The sequence below is a fragment of the Salmo salar genome, chromosome ssa20 (assembly GCF_905237065.1).
Source record: "Salmo salar chromosome ssa20, Ssal_v3.1, whole genome shotgun sequence".
Lineage (NCBI taxonomy): Eukaryota > Metazoa > Chordata > Actinopteri > Salmoniformes > Salmonidae > Salmo > Salmo salar.
This window is the reverse complement of record NC_059461.1, coordinates 42,956,987-42,972,402: the sequence shown is the minus strand read 5'-3', so window position 1 is coordinate 42,972,402 and position 15,416 is coordinate 42,956,987. Positions and strand designations below refer to the sequence as shown.

At 40.7% G+C, this 15,416-nt stretch overlaps 1 protein-coding gene across 9 annotated transcripts in view; it reads left to right on the top strand.

The window, feature by feature from the left end:
• LOC106580637 (NEDD4-binding protein 2-like 2) overlaps nucleotides 1-15,416 on the top strand; it is a 57,298-nt gene that overhangs the window by 10,900 nt on the left and 30,982 nt on the right. For 3 of the 9 annotated variants that reach the window (XR_006760929.1, XR_006760928.1, XR_006760930.1), the window contains exons 5-7: nucleotides 7,934-8,014; nucleotides 11,759-11,866; nucleotides 14,654-14,796. The exons of 1 other annotated variant lie outside the window; for it this stretch is intronic. The gene's annotated coding sequence lies outside the window, so the exon portion shown is untranslated. Of the gene's footprint in view, nucleotides 1-364; nucleotides 695-7,019; nucleotides 7,765-7,933; nucleotides 8,015-11,758; nucleotides 11,867-14,653; nucleotides 14,797-15,416 lie in introns of those variants that run through there. 5 more of the 9 variants (XR_006760932.1, XR_006760934.1, XR_006760935.1 and 2 more) reach the window with 5 other exon arrangements.

The following is a 15,416-nucleotide window of genomic DNA, read 5'->3' as shown; positions in this document are numbered from 1 at the left end:
CACTGAAATATTCGGTCTGTAAACAATTGTTGGAAACATTACTTGTGTCATGCACAAAGTAGATGTCCTAACCGACTTGCCAAAACTATAGTTTGTTAACAAGACATTTGTGGAGTGGTAGTAAAGTTAAAATTGTAGTTTTAATGACTCCAACCTAAGCTATGTAAACTTCCGACTTCAACTGTAGTTCTTGGGGTATGCATCTATCAATACTGAACTGCAAGTATCATTCCATTCCACCTAGTGAAAATTATTGGGTGTTAGTTTGCGTTTACTTAAGTAGGCCTATTGGTCACTTTAAAAGCATTTTCGATTTTTGTCAGTCAGCAACATTGTCTAGCCTGACGATTCGCTGACATTTACGTCCGTGGGCGTGGCCTGTGTTTGGCCAGAGCAAGGAGTGTTGGTGGGAGAGACTAAAAGGACACACCTGACGCTTAAACCACCTAGCAAAAAAAACTAAAACCGACCCTTACCTTAACCAAACCCTAAACCTAAGTTTAATCAATTCTGAAATTAAATATCGTTTTGGGCGTCAGGCGTGTCCTTGTAGACTTTTATCCAGTGTGGGTAGCCAGGCAAACCACCCGACACTGGATTGGTGCAGCTATGGACAAATTGGCGCCATTTTGAAGCCGAGAGGAGGACCACAGCCGTAGAGCGAAAGACGATTGGCTACAATTCATCAAATAAGGTAGTATTTCATTAAAACCCGATTAACATGTTGTGTATTGTATTCCAACAAGGCATGAAGTCGATTTTGTACTGCAACGAAGAGGCGACAGATTAATTGAAATAGCTAACTATGATTCAAATGACGTATTTGTAATGCATTTGATTGTAGTGGCTAGCCATAGCTTGCGTGTGCCCACACTGTCTAGCTAGATAGCCCGCGTGTGTGTGACTGCAGTGTTATCATTGAATTGCTTCAGATTTGCCATCTAATCTAGTTCCTCGCCGCATACAACGCAGTCATTGAACCGTTGAAGGCTGTAACTAGCAGCTAACTAGCTGAATAAAAATAGCCTGGTCAATGGTATGGCGTTTGTCTAACCATAACTCCGACTAGACGTTCGTTACGTCTCTCTAGTTGGAACGGTGCTATGCCTGAATGTGGACACCGCGAAGCCAGCACGAGATGCAGTATCTATGGAAAATGTACCTCGACCCAGGGATAGGCGCCGTGGTATAGAGAAGTTTCGCGGGCCCTCTCGCAAAGTCCGAGATAGGCCACCCCTTTTTCTTTATTTTCTTTGATGGGCTAGATAAATGTGCGGTGTTATAGCTAGTCTCATGCTATTTTGCCATGAGGCTGAGAGAACATTTTTGTTTTAGAGCTGAGGGATTCTTGAAAGACAGGATAATCAACTTTTCCCCCCACGTATTTATTTTAATATTTATGGCATTCACTCACTGCTCTTGAATGTAGTTAAATACCAGTAAATTCAAGAGGGTGCTACTAAATGAATGTCTAAACCTAGTTTTCTTTAGCGTATGCCATTATGAATCACGTACAATTAATCATTAGATTGAATAAACAGTTTGGGAACAAACTCCAGCTGCGTACCCCCTCTAGCACCAGGGTCAGTCCACTCTCAAATGTAGTTTTTTTGCTATCATTGTATAAGCCTGCCACACACACACTATAAGATACATTTATTAAACACCATGAGTGTGCGTTTTTTGTCACAACCCAGTTCGTGGGAAGTGACAAAGAGCTCTTATTGGACCAGGGCACAAATAATAATAATCAATCATTTTGCTCTTTATTTAGTCATCTTACATATAACACCTTATTTGTACATCAAACATGGTTAATCACTCACCACAGGTTAATGAGAAGAGTGTGCTTGAAAGGATGGACTTAACTCTGCAATGTTGCGTTGTATTGGAGAGTCTCAGTCTTAAATCATTTTCCACACACAGTCTGTGCCTGTATTTAGTTAGTGAGGGCCGAGTCCACTCTCACATAGGTACATGGTTACAAAGGGCATCAGTGTCTTAACAGAACGATTTGCCAAGGCAGGATACTCTGAGCGCAGCCCAATCCAGAAATCTGGCAGAGGCTTCTAATTAAATAAAATTTTCACAGAACCGCTTGTTGCAATTTCGATGAGGCTCTCTTGTTCAGTTATCGGTAAGTGGCCTGGAGGCAGGGCATGAAAGGGATAACGAATCCAGTTTGTGTCTTCTGTTTTTGGAGAATACCTATGTAATTGCGCACCCAGCTTACGCGGGTGCTTCGCTAGATCACATTTGACATTGTCTGTGAACTTGCACACAAAAAAGCATAAATTATGAAAAGACCTGTGTGTTGTCCTTGTTAATGCAGACAGAGGAGAGCGCCAACTTCTTAGCCTAAATTTTGTCCCGCACATTGGATATAGTTGCAGAGAGTCCCTGTAATCCTAGATTCAGATCATTCAGGCAAGAAAAAACATCACCCAGATAGGCCAGTCGTGTGAGAAACTCGTCATCATGAAAGCGGTCAGATAAGTGAAAATTATGGTCAGTAAAGAACATTTTAAGCTCGTCTCTCAATTTAAAACAACGTGTCAATACTTTGCCCCTTGATAACAGCGCACTTGTGTATGTTGTAAAAGCGTTACTTGTTCGCTGCCCATATCATTGCATATTGCAGAAATACATGAGAGTTCAGGGGCCTTGTTTTAACCTCTCTAGGGTAGGGGGCAGTATTTTCACGGCCGGATGAAAAACGTACCCAAATTAAATGGCCTACTACTCAGGCCCAGGAACTAGAATATGCATATTATTAGTAGATTTGGATAGAAAACACTCTGAAGTTTCTAAAACTGTTTGAATGATGTCTGTGAGTGTAACAGAACTCATATGGCAGGCAAAAAAACTGAGAAACATCTAACCAGGAAGTGAGAATTCTGGTGCTTGTAGTCCTTTCAAGTCATTGCCTATCGAACACACAGTGACTTAGGGTTCATTTTGCACTTCCTAAGGCTTCCACTAGATGTCAACAGTCTTTAGAAAGTTGTTTGAGGCGTCTATGATGAACAGAGAGCGAACAGAGGAAGTTGGAAGTTGTTGACTCAGGAAGGTACTGGCGTTCATTGGCACGCATTCACGTGAGAGGTAGCTGTGTTCCAAAACGTTTTTCAAGACAATGGAATCGTCCGGTTGGAATATTATTGAAGTTCTAAGTGAAAAAGGCCCTAAAGATTGATGCTTTACAACGTTTGACATGTTTGAACGAACGTAAATATAACTTTTTGTAGTTTTCGTAGTGACATTTTCCGCGTGCTTCCTACATTTGGAGTAGCTAACTGAACGCGCTAACAACAAGGAGCTATTTGGACATAAATTATGGACTTTATTGAACAAAGCAACATTTATTGTGGACCTGGGATGCCTGGAAGTGCCTTCTGATGAAGATCATCAAAGGTAAGTGAATATTTCTAATGCTATTTATAATTTGGCGGGGGAAAATGGCGGGTATCTGTATTGCCTAGTGTATTTTTCTGAGCGCAGTACTCAGATTATTGCGAAGTGTGCTTTCGTCTTGAAGCTTTTTTGAAATCTGTCAGTGTTTGCATAAAGGAGATGTTCATCTATAATTCGTTGAATAGCAGTTTAATATTTTATCAACGTTTATGGTGAGTATTTTTGTAAATTGTTGTGCTGATTCACCGGCAATATTGGAGGCAAAATATTTTCTGAACATCACGCGCCAATGTAAAATGGGGTTTATGGATATAAATATAAACTTTATCTAACAAAAAATGCATGTATTGTGTAACATGATGTCCTAGGAGTGTCATCTGATGAAGATCGTCAAAGGTTAGTGCTAATTTTAGCTGGTTTTCTGGTTTTTGTGACGCCTGTCCTTGCTAGGAAAATGGCTGTGTGCTTTTTCTAGTGTTGGAGCTGTCTTAACATAATCTAACTTTATGCTTTCGCCATAAAGCCTTTTTGAAATGGGACAATGTGGTTACATTAAGGAGACGTGTACCTTTGTTTGAGAACTTTGAATTATGACATTTTGTGGTTTTGAATTTGGCGCTCTGATTTTTCACTGGCTGTTGAATAGTGTGAACCGTGTGTCCCACCTGCCCAAGAGAGGTTAACAAAGTTAACCATTTTCACTGTAGTGTCTCAAATGTATTTCAAGCTGTCAGGCATTCCCTTGGCAGCAAGAGCCTCTCAGTGGATGCTGCAGTGTAGCCAAGTGGCGTCGGGAGCAACTGCTTGCACGTGCATGACCACTCCACTATGTCTCCCTGTCATGGCTTTTGCGCCATCAGTACATTTACCAACACATCTTGACCACCAAAGGCCATTTGATGTCAAAAAGCTGTCTAGTACTTTAGCAATATCCTTTCCTGTTGTCCTTGTTAGCAGAAGAGGATGTCTTTCTTAATTGACCCCCCCATAAACGTAACTGACATACACCAGGAGCTGTGCCATGACCGCCACGTCTGTTGACTCATCCAGCTGTAACGCATAGAATTCACTGGCTTGTATGCGAAGCAGTAGTTGCTTCAAAACATCTCCTGCCATGTCACTGATGCGTCGTGAAACAGTGTTGCTACTCAGGCGAGAAAAAAACATCACCCAAATGTATAGCACCGCTGGAAAATCTAAATGGACTGTTTGAAAATGTGATCACATTTTTATTTGGCGTACCCCCGACAGCATTGCGCATACCCCTGGTTTGGGAATAGCCGCTCTGCAGGATTATAGCCTTAATATGCTTGTACTTAACAGTGTTGATTAAATAAGAAGGCAGTGGTGTAAAATACTTAAGTAAAAATACTTTGTTCTACTTTTTTTTGGTGTCTGTACATTTACTTACTATTTTTATTTTTTACAACTTTTACTATATTCCTAAATAAAATGATGTACATTTTATACCAAAGTACATTTTGAATGCTTAGCAGGACAGGAAAATGGTCCAATTCACACGCTTATCAAGAGAACATCTCTCTATGGCCTCTGATCTGGTGGACTTTGTTTGTAAATCTTCCCTGTGGCTCAGTTGGTAGAGCATGGTGTGTGCAACGCCAGGGTTGTGGGTTCAATTCCCACGTGGGGCCAGTACAAAAAAAATAAAAATGCATGAAATGTCGCTCTGGATAAGAGTGTCTGCTAAATGACTAAAATGTAAATGTAAATTATGTCTGAATGTTGGAGTGTGCCACTGGCTATTGTGTGATCTGGTTTGCTTAATGTAAGGAATTTGAAATTATTACTTTTGATACTTAAGTATATTTAAAACAAAATACTTTTAGACTTTTACTCAAGTAGTATTTTGCTGGGTGACTTACATTTTTACTTAAGTCCTTTTTTACTAAGTTATATTTACTTTTACACAAGTATGACAATTGGGTACGTTTTCCACCACTGTAAGAACGTTAGTTTGTTGTGACTGTTGCTAGTTTAGACCGAGCAGCTCTTGGATGTATCTCTTCCATATTTCAGCGCTGGGAGGTGGTAACATTAAGAGGCATTTCTGCGCTTTGGACCAATCAAAATCATCTTGATACCCTTGTCATTTTCATCTCTAGATCCTGTAACCCTGTTTAGTCAATGTTGAGAGGGGCTGTTTCTATGGACATTTTAAAGAAGACTCAGAAATGCACAATAAAAACAGGACACATTTTCTCTGTGAGGGTAGATTTTGAAATTGTCTGTTAACTTTGTTAATTTGCAGATTTCATCTAGAAAAGCCCATGTTATCACACGCGAACCTGCAGCCACAAGCTAGTTTGTCAGTTGACGTTCGAAGTTGGCGCCATTCTGCCCACGGAGCAGTGACCACTTTTTGACCATGGTCGTAATGACATTCTATTCACTCTAATCATGCTAAATTCTCTGAGTAAATACTAAAAATGTTGAGCTATACTGAACAACAATATAAACGCAACATGTAAGGTGTTGATCCCATGTTTCATGAGCTGAAATAAAAGATCCCATTATTTCTCTCATTTTGTGCACAAATTTGTTTACATCCATGTGAGTGAGCATTCCTCCTTTGACAAGACAATCCATCCACCTGACAGGCGTGTCATTACAAGAAGCTGATTAAACAGCATGATCATTACACAGGTGCACCTCGTGCTTGAGACAATAAAAGGACACTCTAAAATGTGCAGTTTTGTCACAACACAATGCCATATATGTCTCAAGTTTTCAGGGAGCGTGCAGTTGGCGTGCTGACTGCAGGAATGTGCAACAGAGCTCTTGGCATAGATTTTAATGTTCATTTCTCTACCATAAGCCACCTGTAATGTCGTTTTAGAGAATTTGGAGGTACATCCAACCGGCCTCACAACCGCAGGCCATGTGTAACCACACCAGAGGAGGGGGAGGAGTATTTCTGTCAGTAATAAATCATTTTTGTGGGGGAAAAAATCATTCTGATTGGGTGGACCTGGCTCTCAAGTGGGTGGGCATATGCCCTCCCAAGCCTACCAATGGCTATGCCCCTGCCCAGTCATGTGAAATCCATAGATTAGGGCATAATTCATTTATTTAAATTGACTGATTTCCTTCTATGAACTGTAACTCAGTAAAACCTTTGAAATTGTTGCATTTATATATTTGTTCCTCTGTCCAATGTCTGTGCTCTTTTTCCCGTCTTTTATTTTTATTGGCCAGTCTGAGATATGGCTTTTTCTTTGCAACTCTGGGTAGAAGGCCAGCATCCTGTAGTCGCCTCTTCACTGTTGACATTGAGACTGGTGTTTTGCGGGTACTATATAATGAAGCTGCCAGTTGAGAACTTGGGAGGTGTCTGTCTCAAACTAGACACTCTAATGTACTTGTCCTCTTGCTCAGTTGTGCACCGGGGCCTCCCACTCAGCTTTCTATTCCGGTTAGAGCCAGTTTGCGCTGTTCTGTGAAGGGAGTAGTACACAGCGTTGTACGAGATTTTCAGTTTCTTGGCAATTTCTCGCATGGAATAGTCTTCATTTCTCAGAACAAGAATAGACTGATGAGTTTCAGAAGAAAGTTCTTTGTTTCTGGCCATTTTGAGCCTGTAATCGAACCCGCTGATGCTCCAGATATGCTGCAGATGCTCTGATGCTCACAATTTCCAGCTGTGCTAACAGGTTGGGCTGAACTCTCTGCCCAACCTCCCTCATATTCAATCCATTGTTGAGCACATGGTCAACCAATGTGGCTCTGATCTCATCTGAGATGATTGTCCTTCCTGGTCCTCCTCTTACTCTGTCCTTCACCTCTACCTCTTGCTTCACCATTGACTTCCATTTTCCTTCAAAACAGAAGAGCTCATCTGTGGCCTTTTTTATAGTGCTAAAGCTCTGATTTCTAAGTGAACAATTCAGCAAGTAGTGTTTACACCTGTGAGGAGTGGGTGTTGCCAATTTGGTGTATAGAGCTTGGCATTGTGATTGCCGTTGCTTTCCAAAGGGACTAAAGAGATTTTAATTTTGAATGTTGGTGCCTAATGTAGAGAACTGTGTGTAGTGTTTTGCAAAAATTGTGATCTAGAATTGAGAACTGAGTGTAAAGCAGGTATTGTGCTTGCAATTTTGCAGACTTGGTTTAAGGATTTGGTACATGAGTTTCAGGTTTCGGTGATTGAATTTCAAGTTCCAATTTTTAGTGTGTAAACAATTGGGAAAAACAGTAACCCAGTCCCACTCCATATCCTTTCAGCAATGGCCACAACCAGAAGACCTGATGAGTTCCATCGTGTGTGAGGGGGATTCGGTACCCCAGGAACTGTTGCATACTGTCTTGTTTAACCTGGTCCCTGCCCATAAGGTACACCATATTACTGACCACCACCTGGGTCATGTTCAATAGGCACCAAATGGAACAAAATTGATTGAAGCAGGGATTGAAACTGTTTCCTGGCTTCACCTTTTTAAACAGTAAACACATTTTGGTGTGTGTTATTTTGTTTGATGTTTTGTTGTTTTTGTTTGTGCAGAACTTGAACAAGCAGGCGTACGACCTGGCCAAAGCCCTGCTGAAAAGGACTGCTCAGGCCATCGAGCCATACATAACTAACGTGAGTTGTCGTTGTGGATTGTGGTAAACACCCATTGTGTCTTGCTAACACTGCTGGGCGTTAACAGTATTATGTATTGTGTGTATGGGTGCAGGGAGCGATTATCAACAAATATAGGTATAGATTCGATTTTCATCCTCACTCTATTTTGATATCAATAAAGAGGCCTCATACATTCGAAATACTGTCGGCTATTTTAATATAAACAACCAATCTCGTTGATTTTATGAGTCTTTCAAGCATCTCATAGAAAAGTCAATGTTTTAACATGTAAAATATACAAACACTGCAACACCTAGCCTTCGGAATACATGAATTTACAATTCGTGGCGATCAACCAGTAAACATCAGATTCATAATCATTTTTCAATTGTTGGCTAATTTTCATTAATTTCAATTGTAATTTCATGTCCGAAATAAAAATACATAGTTTGTTTGAATGTGATTCACTGAACAGAACTAAACAGATTAGGTATTTTTTGTTGTCAACAGCTAGCATATACTGAAGGTAAATTGTAACTCAACAGATATATTGTGTGTGTGTGTGTGTGTGTGTGTGTTTGGAAGAGAGGGAACAGTCCTGGCTGGAAAACTTGGCTGTAGAATCCATCTGCAGAGCCCTCTGGGCTCGACCCTGCCTGAGCGCATTAATCATTTCGCTCATTTAAAAAAAAATATATATATATTTGTAATAATGACAATTACAACAATACTGAATGAACACTTTTTTTTAACTTAATATAATACAGAAATAAAATCAATTTAGTCTCAAATAAATAATGAAAAATGTTCAATTTGGTTTAAATAATGCAAAAACACAGTGTTGGAGAAGAAAGTAAAAGTGCAATATGTGCCATGTAAGAAAGCTACCGTTGCTCAGAACATGAGAACATATGAAAGCTGGTGGTTCCTTTTAACATGAGTCTTCAATATTCCCAGTTAAGAAGTTTTAGGTTGTAGTTATTATAGGACTGTTATTCTCTCTACCATTTGTATTTCATATACTCTGACTATTGGATGTTCTTATAGGCACTATAGTATTGCCAGCCTAATCCCGGGAGTTGATAGGCTTGAAGTCATAAACAGCGCAATGCTTGAAGCACAGCGAAGAGCTGCTGGCAAAAGCAGGAAAGTGCTGTCTGAATGAATGCTTACGAGCCTGCTGCTGCCTACCACCGCTCAGTCAGACTGCTCTATCAAATATCAAATGATGGACTTAATTATAATATAATATACACACAGAAATACGAGCATTAGGTCATTAATATGGTCAAATCCGTAAACTAGAATTTCGAAAACAAAACATTTATTCTTTCAGGGAAATATGGAACCGTTCCGTATTTTATCGAACGGGTGGCATTCGTAAGTCTAAATATTGCTGTTACATTGCACAACCTTCAATGTTATGTCATAATTATGTACAATTCTGGCTAATGAATTACAGTGTTTGTTAGAAAGAAATGGTCTTCACACAGTTCGCAACGAGCCAGGCGGCCCAAACTGCTGCATATACCCTGACTGCTTGCACGGAACGCAAGAGAAGTGACACAATTTCCCTAGTTAAAAGAAATCCATGTTAGCAGGCAATATTAACTAAATATGCAGGTTTAAAAAAATATACTTGTGTATTAATTTTAAGGCATTTATGTTTGGTTAGGTACACATTGGTGCAACGACAGTGCTTTTTTTTTTGTGAATGCGCTTGTTAAATCATCACCCGTTTGACGAAGTAGGCTGTGATTCGATAAATTAACAGGCACTGCATTGATTATATGCAACGCAGGACAAGCTAGATAAACTAGTAATATCATCAACCATGTGTAGTTAACCTCTCTGGGCTAGGCGGGACGAATTCGTCCCACCTACGTAACAGCCACTTGAATCATGTGGCGCGATTTTCAAAACCTTTGAAATGCTATTACTTCAATTTCTCAAACATATGACTATTTTACAGCTATTTAAAGACAAGACTCTCGTTAATCTAACCACACTGTCCGATTTCAAAAAGGCTTTACAACGAAAGCAAAACATTAGATTATGTCAGCAGAGTACCCAGCCAGAAATAATCAGACACCCATCTTTCAAGCTAGCATATAATGTCACAAAAACCCAGAAGACAGCTAAATGCAGCACTAACCTTTGCTGATCTTCATCAGATGACAACCCTAGGACATTATGTTATACAATACATGCATGTTTTGTTCAATCAAGTTCATATTTATATCAAAAACCAGCTTTTTACATTAGCATGTGACGTTCAGAACTAGCATACCCCCCGCAAACTTCCGACGAATTCACTAACAATTTTCTAAATTACTCACGATTAAACGTTCACAAAAAGCATAACAATTATTTTAAGAATTATAGATACAGAACTCCTCTATGCACTCAATATGTCCGATTTTAAAATAGCTTTTTGGTGAAAGCACATTTTGCAATATTCTAAGTACATAGCCCAGGCATCACGGGCTAGCTATTTAGACACCCGGCAAGTTTAGCACTCACCAATATCAGGTTTACTATTATAAAAGTTTGATTACCTTTTGTTGTCTTCGTCAGAATGCACTCCCAGGACTGCTACTTCAATAACAAATGTTGGTTTGGTCCAAAATAATCCATCGTTATATCCGAATAGCGGCGTTTTGTTCGTGCGTCCCAGACACTATCTGAAATGGTAAATCAGGGTCGCGCGCATGGCGCAATTCGTGACATAAAAAATCTAAATATTCCATTACCGTACTTCGAAGCATGTCAACCGCTGTTTAAAATCAATTTTTATGCCATTTTTCTCGTAAAAAAGCGATAATATTCCGACCGGGAATGTCCATTTAGCTAAACAGAGGAAAGTAAACAAAGCTTTCGGTCGACGCGGGCACGAGCCTGAGTCTCACAGTACTGTAACCAGCCACTACCGAAACGCGCTACTTTTTTTCAGCCAGAGCCTGCAAAGCCACGATTCAGCTTTTTACCGCCTTCTGAGACCCTATGGCAGCCATAGGAAGTGTCACGGGACAGCTAAGATCCTCACTCTTCAATAAACAGAGACAAGAAGAACGACACCTTGTCAGACAGGCCACTTCCTGCATGAAACCTTCTCAGTTTTTTGCCTGCCAAATGAGTTCTGTTATACTCACAGACACCATTCAAACAGTTTTAGAAACTTTAGGGTGTTTTCTATCCATATGTAATAAGTATATGCATATTCTAGTTACTGGGTAGGAGTGGTAACCAGATTAAATCGGGTACGTTTTTTATCCGGCGGTGTAAATACTGCCCCCTAGCCCTAACAGTTTAACTAGTGATTATGTTAAGATTGATTGTTTTTTATAAGATGAGTTTAATGCTAGCTAGCAACTTACCTTGGCTCCTTGCTGCACTCGCGTAACAGGTGGTCAGCCAGTCACGCAGTCTCCTCGTGGAGTGCAATATAATCGGTGTCCAAAAATGCCGATTACTGATTGTTATGAAAACTTGAAATCGGCCCTAATTAATTGCCCATGCCCTCTAGTGTTTATCCTTGGGCCCGACTCTACATCGTTATGAGCAAAGCTGAGGTGCTGTGGAACGGTACAAACAAAAAGCAGTGACTGAGGATGCCAGTCAGTCATTGTAAACAAGCATTTGTTCTCAACTGACTCAGCTGAATAAATAAAGGTTAAATGAAAAATTATGTAAACTGGTTTGTGAGTTGCCAAAGGCAAATTTAACATTTTGTCAAAATCAATCTTATCTGACTTTTTTCAGAGCAACGACGAGGCTACATGTGGTGAAACTGCTGGCTGAAATGTTTGGAGCCAAGGACTCTGAACTCGCAGCTCAAAATAAACCTCTGTGGCAGTGTTATCTCGGAAGGTAAGAATATTACGATGTCTTGCTCTCAGACAAGCTAAACACCTTCTTTGCCTGTTTTGAGGATAACACAGTGCCTCCGACGCAGGCAGCTCCCGATCACTGTGGGCTCTCGTTCTCTTCGGCCAACGTGAGTAAGACATATAAGCATGTAAACCCTCAAGGCTTCCAGCCCAGACGGCATCCCTTGCCTCATCCTCAGAGCATGCGCAGACCAGCTGGCTGGTGTGTTTACAGACATATTCAATCTCTCCCTATCCCAGTCTGCTGTACCCACTTGCTTCAAGATGGCCACCATTGTTCCTGTACCTAAGAAATCAAAGACAACTGAACTAAATGACTACCGCCCGGTAGCACTCACTTCTGTCATCGTGAAGTGCGTTGAGACTAGTCAAGGATCATATCACCTCCATCTTACCGGTCACCCTAGACCCACTTCAATTTGCTTACCGCCCCAATAAGTCCACAGACGATGATGCAATCGCCATCACACTATACACTGCCCTATCCCATCTGGACAAGAGGAATACCTAAGAATGCCGTTCATTGACTACAGCTCAGCCTTCCACACCATAGTACCCTCCAAGCTCGTCATTAAGCTTGGGGCCCTGGGTCTGAACCCCACCCTGTGCAACTGGGTCCAGGACTTCCTGATGGGCTGCCCCCAGGTGGTGAAGGTAGGAAACAACACCTCCACTATGCTGATCCTCAACACAGGGGCCCCACAATGGTGCGTTCTCAGCCCCGTCCTGTACTCCCAGTTCACCCATGACTGCTTGGCCACGTATGCCTTCAACTCAATCATCAAGTTTGCAGACGACACAACAGTAGTAGGCCTGATTACCGACAATGACGAGACAGCCTACAGGGAGGAGGTAAGGGCCCTGGGAGAGTGGTGCCAGGAAAATAATAGTAACTCCCTCAACGTCAACAAAATGAAGGAGCTGATCGTGGACTTCAGGAGACAGCAGAGAGAGCACGCCCACATCGACGGGGCCGCAGTGGAGAAGGTAGAAAGCTTCCTCGGGATACACATCACTGACAATCTGAATTGGTCCACCCACACAGTGTGTTGAAGGCGGCGCAACAGTGCTTCCTCAACCTCAGAAGGCTGAAGAAATACGGCTTGGCCCCTAAGACCCTCACCACCCAAGCCACGGCCTGTTCACTACACTATCATTCAAAAGGCGAGGTCAGTACAGGTGCATCAAAGCTGGGTCTGAGAGACTGAAAACTGTTTCTATCTCAAGGCCATCAGACTGTTAAATAGCCATCACTAGCCAGCTTCCACCCAGTACTCTGCCCTGATTTAGTCATTACCCGGTTACTCAACCCTGCACCTTTTAGGCTACTGCGCTATGTACATAGTCATGGAATCACTGGTCACTTTAATAATGTTTACAAAATGTTTTACTAATTTCATATGTACAGTGTATGCTGTATTCTAGTCAATGCCATCCTATTTAACTATTGCATTATTTACAGTATACTATTCTATCCTACGTATTCTACAGATATACTAAATATTCTATCTATTCACTCCATAATGTCTATATATATATATATATATATATATATATATATATATATATATATATATATATATATATATATATATATTTATATATATATATATTATATATATAATATATATATTATATATATATATATTACACAGTTGAAGTTGGAAGTTTACATACACCTTAGCCAAATACCTGACATTTTAATCCTAGTAAAAATTCCCTGTTTTAGGTCAGTTAGGATCACCACTTTATTTTAAGAATGTGAAATGTCAGAATAATAGTAGAGACAATGATTTTATTTAGGCTTTTATTTCTTTCATCACATTCCCAGTGGGTCAGAAGTTTACATACACTCAATTAATAGTTGATAGCATTGCCTTTAAATTGTTAACCTTGGGTCAAACTGTTCGGGTAGCCTTCCACAAGCTTCCCACAATAAGTTGGTTGAATTTTGGCCCATTCCTCCTGACAAAAGCTGGTGTAACTAAGTCTGGTTTGTAGGCCTACTTGCTCACACATGCTTTTTCAGTTCTGCCCTCAAATGTTCTATAGGATTGAGGTCAGGGCTTTACCTTGGCCTCTCCAATACCTTGACTTTGTTGTCTATAAGCCATTTTGCCACAACCTTGGAAGTATGCTTGGGGTCATTGTCCATTTGGAAGACCCATTTGCGACAAAGCTTTAACTTACTGACTGATGTCTTGATGTTCCTTCAATATATCCACATAATTTTCCTTTCTTCCTGATGCCATCTATTTTGTGAAGTGCACCAGACCCTCTTGCAGCAAAGCACCCCCACAACATGATGCTGCCACCCCCGTGCTTCACGGTTGGGATGGTGTTGTTCGGCTTGCAAGCGTTCTCCTTTTTCCTCCAAACATAACAATGGTCATTATGGCAAAACAGTTCTATTTTTGTTTCATCAGACCAGAGGTCATTTCTCCAAAATGTACGATCTTTGTCCCCATGTGCAGTTGCAAACCGTACTCTGGCTTTTTTATGGCGGTTTTGGACTAGTGGCTTCTTCCTTTCTGAGCAGCCTTTCAGGTTATGTCGATATAGGACTCGTTTTACTGTGGATATTGATCATTTTGTACCTGTTTCCTCCAGCATCTTCACAAGGTCCTTTGCTGTTGTTCTGGGATTGATTTGCACTTTTCACACCAAATTACGTTAATCTCTAGGAGACAGAACTCGTCTCCTTCCTGAGCGGTATGATGTTGTGTGGTCCCATGGTGTTTATACTTGCATACTATTGTTTATACAGATGAACGTGGTATCTTCAGGCGTTTGGAAATTGATCCGAAGAATGAACCAGACTTGTGGAGGTCTACAATTTTTTTTCTGAGGTCTTGGCTGATTTCTTTTGATTTTCCCATGATGTCAATCAAAGAGGCACTGAGTTTGAAGGTAGGTCTTGAAATACATCCACAGGTACACTTCCAATTGACTCAAATTTGGACACACCTACTTTTATTTATTTTTACTATTTTGTACATTGTAGAATAATAGTAAAGACATCAAAACTATGAAATAACACATATGGAATCATGTAGTAACCAAAAAAGTTTAGGCATGGGGCCTATAGCAGTGCAAAGGTGAACTCTTTGGATGTGTTTGAATTGTGCAGCATGGACTTCCATTTGCATGTGAAGACTAACGTTACCTCAGGTCTTCTCTCTTGACACACTCCATTTCTAGCTCTAATACAATCCAGAGAGACTGAAATCATTCGGCTAGCCAAAGCTGATGCCGGAGCAGAAATGAATATGTTAAACCATAACTCATACCTCCTCATAGCGTATGTATTTCCCAGAGAGCTCTCTGAAAGGATTCACTGCATCCTGACTATCGACCCATGTGAATTACCCTAACGCACCCTCTCTCTTCTCCTTGTCTTTAATCTTGAGCTCCCCGTCTGTCTGCTGGGGGATTATTAACACATTGTTGACCTCCATCTATTGTCTGTAACATTAGGGCTGTGTCTGACATGACACCCTATTCCCTATGTAGTGCATTACTTTGGCCAA